The sequence below is a fragment of the Rutidosis leptorrhynchoides genome, chromosome 8 (genome assembly GCF_046630445.1).
Source record: "Rutidosis leptorrhynchoides isolate AG116_Rl617_1_P2 chromosome 8, CSIRO_AGI_Rlap_v1, whole genome shotgun sequence".
Lineage (NCBI taxonomy): Eukaryota > Viridiplantae > Streptophyta > Magnoliopsida > Asterales > Asteraceae > Rutidosis > Rutidosis leptorrhynchoides.
This window is the reverse complement of record NC_092340.1, coordinates 305,396,974-305,404,055: the sequence shown is the minus strand read 5'-3', so window position 1 is coordinate 305,404,055 and position 7,082 is coordinate 305,396,974.

The following is a 7,082-nucleotide window of genomic DNA, read 5'->3' as shown; positions in this document are numbered from 1 at the left end:
TTCAAAATTTGAGGACATGTTACGGGCTTGTGTTGTCGATTTTGGAAAAGCTTGGGACAAGCACCTACCTCTCGCCGAGTTCTCTTACAACAATAGTTATCACGCAAGTACTAAAGCCGCACCTTTTGAAGCGCTATATGGCCGAAAATGTCGTTCACATCTTTTTTGGGCCGAGGTAGGCGACGTGCAAATTACCGGACCCGAACTCATTCACGAAACCACCGAGAAGATCGTACAAATCCGAGATAGGCTTTGGACGGCCCGGAGTCGTCAAAAGTGCTACACCGACAAAAGACGCAACGACCTCGAATTTCAAGTCGGTGACCGAGTAATGTTAAAAGTCGCACCTTGGAAAGGTGTAATCCGTTTTGGGAAACGCGGGAAGCTAAATCCGCGGTATATTGGTCCTTTCCAAATCTTGGGAGCGTATTGGAACCGTTACTTATCGTTTAGATCTTCCGCCTCAATTGAGCTCCGTTCATCCTACATTTCATGTATCCAACTTGAAAAAGTGCCTTGCCAAACCCGATATCGTCATCCCTCTCGAGGAGCTTACTATTGATGACAAACTTCATTTTGTGGAGGAACCGGTTGAAATTGTGGACACCTCCGTCAAGCTATTGAAACAAAGCCGAATTCCGATTGTTAAAGTCCGTTGGAATGCCAAAAGAGGACCCGAGTTTACTTGGGAAAGGCAAGATCAAATGCAAAGGAAATACCCTCATCTATTCTCGGTTCCGAAAACGCAAGATTCCGAGGAAGAAACAACGACTCCTACGCCTACTTAAATTTCGGGACGAAATTTCTTTTAAGGAGTAGGTAATGTAACATCCCGCCTTTTTCCGTTTACTTTTCCGTTTAACTATTTAAATTCCATTATATGTTTATGACATCCCTCGTTAATACGCGTTTTAAAAATATCTCGTTTAGGTAATTCCCGCACCCGAATGAAACTAGAGGGACCAAACTTGCCAAATTGCCAAACCTTTGACTAGGTCAAAGGTCAACACTCCATCTCCTCCATTCACTTTATCAATTTTTTTCTCTTTTCTTTTAACACTTTCAAACTATCTCTAAAACTCCATCTCCAAGAATCATCATCTAAATTCATTCAAGAAAGCTTCAATCAAAACAAATTACATATTTGGAATCCTTGCAATTTCCTCTTCGATTCCATACCGATTTCATTACATTTGGGTAACTTTCTAAAATCACTAGATTTTGTGTTCTTGATGTTTTTAACTTATAAAGTTGTTAATTAGTGTCTATGGCTCAAGTCTAACATGAATATATGATTTATATGTTCGATCTTGTTATTTTTGATAACTCGCATGAACTTGAAAGTTTGGTGTGTTTGATTGGTGATTTGATTGCTTAAATGTTGTTAAATGTTATAAATGCATGTAATAAATGTGTTCCTAACATCACTAGCTTCAATTTGATGTGTAGGTTATTTTAGAAAACTTCATAAACATGATTAGTGATTTTGATGTTATTGGTTAGGGTTTGATAGTTGTATTGAATGCCATGAATTGTTGTTAGTAAGTAGTTAGTTATATTGTATGCTTGATTACCTATGAAACGGCGCGTTATATGGATGCATTTAATTCCCAAATCAAAAACGTGCATTGATGAACTTGAGCATTAATTGAGCATTAAATATTGGAAAGTTAGTTAGTGCAAATGATGTTTTTGGTTATTGAAATGTATTTAGTTGTGTTCTTTGTCAAATTACCTTTCTAACGATATAAGATACGAGTTCTAAGTGTTTACGGTTTGTGTTTTATGTTTGATTGAATTTTGGTTTGGGACTTAGACAATTGAGACTGACCAGGTACCAGCACCCGTGTCGCGGCGTGACAATAGGCGTAGTTTGATTCTGACCTTCTTGTCCAAAATACGAAAAATATGTGGCATGCTATGGACCTCCGATTCACATGTAACTTGTTCTAACATGCTTATATATGAATAAAAACCTCAGAAAAATAGTTCGGGACCCAACCCGAACGTGTTGACTTTTTCGTTGACTTTGACCGACCAAAGTTTGACTTTTTGTCAAACTTAACCAAATGATTATGCAATCTTTCTAACTTGTTTCTATACTTGTATCTTGCATGAAACTTGGACAATTTGATTCACATGCTACATAATCGAGTCGTAACGAGCCATAGGACTAATTGAACATCTTTGACCTATCGCGTTTACCGTTATTGATACGACCTATTTGTTTAGGTCAAGACTAGCATTGTTCTTTGCACACGTTACTTGTTGAAGTACTTATTACTCGTGTACACAAGGTGAGATCATAGTCCCATCTTTCAAACAACTTTTATGCTTTAAACTATGGGATAAGAAACATATACGTATCATGCTTTTACACTTTGAACACAAGTACGAAAACGAACATTCCACGTACGGGTTTGAACAAAAATCCTCAATTCAATTATCATTAGTTACACTTGCAGGGTGTAAACGTGAACTTATATTATGTGATCACATGGGCTTGACGAGCCTCATTCGGACAGTTCGCTACCGTTAGCGGATGAAATATATTTTCGAGTCTAGTGTATGTTCTAACACTATGCAAAGGGTGCAAAACAGTTAAGTTTGATAATTGGGTGCCCGCGAAACAAATAACAACTTTGGAATGCAAATGATTTTGATAATCATATTATATTAAATCTTGTGGTTCAAATGCAACGTTTACTAAAACACCTATGATTTCACCAACGTTTTCGTTGACAGTTTTCTATATGTTTTCTCAGGTCCTTGAACGCTACTTGATACATGCTTCCGCACTCTTTTGGATACTTTCTTGGATGTCGAGTATACATGCATAGTTGGAGCGTCTTTTGACAACTTTTAAATTGTGTCGCATAGGTTTCATTCGTATGTTAAACATTGTAATGTAACTAGTCTTTGAACTACTTTTGCAAACTTGAAACATCCTTTTACTTATGAAATGAATGCGACATATTTTGGTCAAACGTCATGTTAAAGACTTATGACCACGTAACGGGACCTAAGTAGTCGGCGCCGTCAAACATGATTTGGTCGGGTTGCTACAGTAAGTTTCCCTTCATGTATCTAGGGCTTCCTATCGGATCCAAAATGTCGAAACTTAAAGATTGGAACCCGGTAATTGACAAATTTAAGACTAGACTCTCGGGATGGAAAATGAGAACGTTGTCATTTGGAGGAAGAGTTGTTCTTATCAAATCAGTCCTCAATAGTCTCCCGTTGTATTACTTCTCGCTCTTTCGCGCTCCACCTTGTGTGATAAAATCGCTCGAGTGTTTGAGAAGAAATTTTTTTTGGGGCGGGTCGGGTGTGAAATCAAAAATTTCGTGGGTTAAATGGGTAAATGTTTTAAATTCTTTTGGGAATGGGAGGCTTAATATCGGGTCTTTAAAAAGTAAAAATCTTGCATTGTTAGAAAAGTGGTGGTGGAGGTTCAAAACTGAAACCGATTCACTTTGGGTAAAAGTAATTCGGAGCATTTATGGTTTTTGTGGCGGCCTAATGTTGGATAGTGAGTTTTCTCCCTTTTCACCATTAGGTGTGTGGAGTAATATTATTTTTGCAGGTCCACTGATGGAAGATTTACAAGTACCACTAAAAAACTCATTCATCAAATCAATAGGCGATGGTGGTGAAACTCTATTTTGGCGTGAGCATTATATAGGAAACGACAAGCTTTGTAATATTTTCCCGCGTTTGTTTCGTCTTGAAAAAACTCCAAATGCAACAATCAAATATAGAGTTGGAAAGAGTGATAACGGCTTATATACAACATGGAATTTATAACACCCCGGAATTTTTTATTTTTTTTAATACAGCGGAACACCAATTTAACTAATACATAAGTTAAAAATGTGTGTGTGTGTGTGTATATATATATATATATATATATATATATATATATATATATATATATATATATATATATATATATATATAATCCACTTAATGATAACACGTTAATAAATAAAAGACCGGGTGTTATATTAAAACGTAAATACATCTTTAATAGAAAAGACGCGACATCAGAGTTTCCGGCTTTATCAAACATATCTTCCAACATCCCATCTTCGCCCTGATAACTAGAATACAACAAATCCATAACCTACAGGGAAGATGTGGGGGATTAGCACGAAGCTATGTGAGTGCAACTAACTACAGGAAATAGTATACAGGAACCGTCATACTAATCATGTCACATAGTCTAACACATAAACATCACCCAGTAGTGCAGTCTACAGAGACTCCGGTGGTTCGGCCAAACCATTAACCTCCAGTTGATCGGGCTGGGGTTTACCAGAAGTTCCTCCTACATACCGTGCTGCATAAATCATCCACACGCGATGAACGCGTCATTCAAACATATACTACACGGATGCAAATAGGCTACCACATGAGGAACCCAACCCGCAGGTTGTTCTCTCCTATCGAATTAGGCTACCACAAGATAGGGACGCACTGGGTTCCAACAGGCAAACATCAACCAACATGCAGTCATCACAAAGAACTAACTAATTACAACAATAAGTATATCTAACAAGCATGGCAATCATAATATAACATGCTTCTATATACTATATTTTTCAGTTAGTCCCACTCACCGATACCGACATCACTCGGTAGTCTAATGTCACCGAGTCTTCTCCTCGTCTGTATCACCTGAAAACAATACTCACAAGTTAGTTATAATATTATGATCATCAAAATACAAACGAGCAGCATAACGGCTAAAAATCAACACTTAGTAAAATTTTACACTGCCAAAGACACTCGGTCGACTGTCTACACTCACTCGGCCGAGTGTCTAGACACTCGGTCGATGGTCTCTCACAGACACACTCGGCCGATGGTCGAGTCAGTCGGTTGATTGTCAAGAGACAGTCGGCCGACTGTGTTTATCTGGAGAAGCTGAAGAACAAAGTGACGGGTTTCACCCAAAATCGACCAATTCTTGCTCTAGAGCTCGATTACGACCTCAAAACTGACCAAATGAAAGACACTAAACATGTAAAAACATAAACCCACAAGATTTGGACTCAAACAACATCAAATCTAACCATTTTGACCCAAAATACACACTTTATAAAAACTAACACAAGAACTCCATTTTCTTGAAGATTAAAGCATGAAAAGCTATGAATCTTACCTTGTTAGAATTAGTAAATCATAAGGAACACAAAGATGTAAATGATTCGAGCTCTAAAACAAGGATTAGAAATTAGGGTTTGATTGTAGGTGAAAGGAAAGTATGGGAGTGTTTTGAGAAGAAGGGTCTAGAAATGGTAAGAACACAGCCCTCTAGTCACTTAATTGTAAATAATTCACACACTATGTGACACACGGGTATTTATCAGTTATCTGATATCTTTCGTACATCGTTTGGCAACCCAAACGAAGTCCAAATTAAATAAACAAACCTGCTCTGTAACCCTTGTCACAAACTGGTCCTATCCACAACATTAAATAATACAAAATATAAAATTAGAATAAAGGCATATAATAACACCACACAACCTGAGGGCAAAATAGTAATCTAATAGCTAGGCTCGCTTTGAGGGTGTTACAAATCTACCCCCCTTAAAGAGATTCTGTCCTCGGAATCTACTAAGTCATAGCCAACACGGGTCACAGGTAACAAATACCAACACAATTGGTCACACCGGTAGCTGCACCAAAACACATCCTAAGATAACAAGCATTACCAAGGTTCAATAGTTTTCTCATCTGCCAACCTATAATCGAAAATCATTAATTTAAAAACTCACCGTCACTAAGTCAATGCTAACCCTTCCTGTTACGACCAACTCCAATCATGCAACACAACATTCAGATAATTTATCTCGCAATTGTCTATAGCATCACAATTATCGTTTGAAGGGGTAACCAAGTACCAACAATCAACTGTTTAACAAGGTTCGTGCACGTCATCTTTTATCCTAGCGCTATGCTAAGAGGATAACGATTAAACAATTCAACACTAAATGCAATCAACATTCATTCAAATACAAGACAACCCAAAAGTATTATATAGATCCATCATCAACTTAATTGACTTCCACAAAAAGTTTCACATCAAACTGTCACTACACCCCACTTTCTGAAGATACCAACGGTTATACACTGTCAATTTCATTGAATCGGACTAATCCATCAAATTTCGAGATTACCCATAAAGTTAACCCATCAACTCTTATATTCAGTTTATTCTAAGTCATCAATCTGTTGCCTACGTGTCGCATGAAAATACAACTCAATTAAGCCTACAATTCTACATCATCAAATCAACAAAGGTCATGGGTATTACAAACCACCACAACGGGCCACAACATAATCTAAGTCAAAACATGTCCTATCGTCATATACCTTACAAAGCTCCGTCCATTCTCGTAGGTCAAAAGCTAACTTATCGATCTAAGGCCAAACACACCATCTGCTAGTCTACTATCCAAGGGTCAAAGACCCGCCATACACCGATCTGCAAACTTACTTACTCACACTACATGATATCTGCACTGTTCCTCACATTCTGATCTTAGAAAACAGTCTTTACCACGAGTTAAAGAAATTCAAGGCTGACAACCTAACGCTATCTAATAACTGAACAAGTCTAATTTCGTCTAAATTCCAAACTTGGTCTATCATTAATCTTACAAAATACCATAAAAATTCTATCTCATGTCTAGATTTTACACACTAACTCTAGAGTCACTACTAATGAACCACTACCTGAAATCTGTCAATCATGATTTGAGGTTATCCCCGAGTCACCATCATCGAATCTCCTAGATCAACTCACTCTAAAACACTGAACAATGGTTATCATTTACCTTAGAATACACAAACTTAGCTAATTTCATCACTACAACATAGCCAAATCAACTCGGATTACACTAATTTTCCTAAACTCCGTAATTTAATACTTGTTTCAATCCCGATATTCAAGAATTTCATTGAAATTCGCTTATCTGATTCAATATTCACCCAATTATTCAACGACTAAATCGTGATTCTGGTCTACTCAATCATAGTAGAAATGATTACCAACCTAATTTCAAATCAAT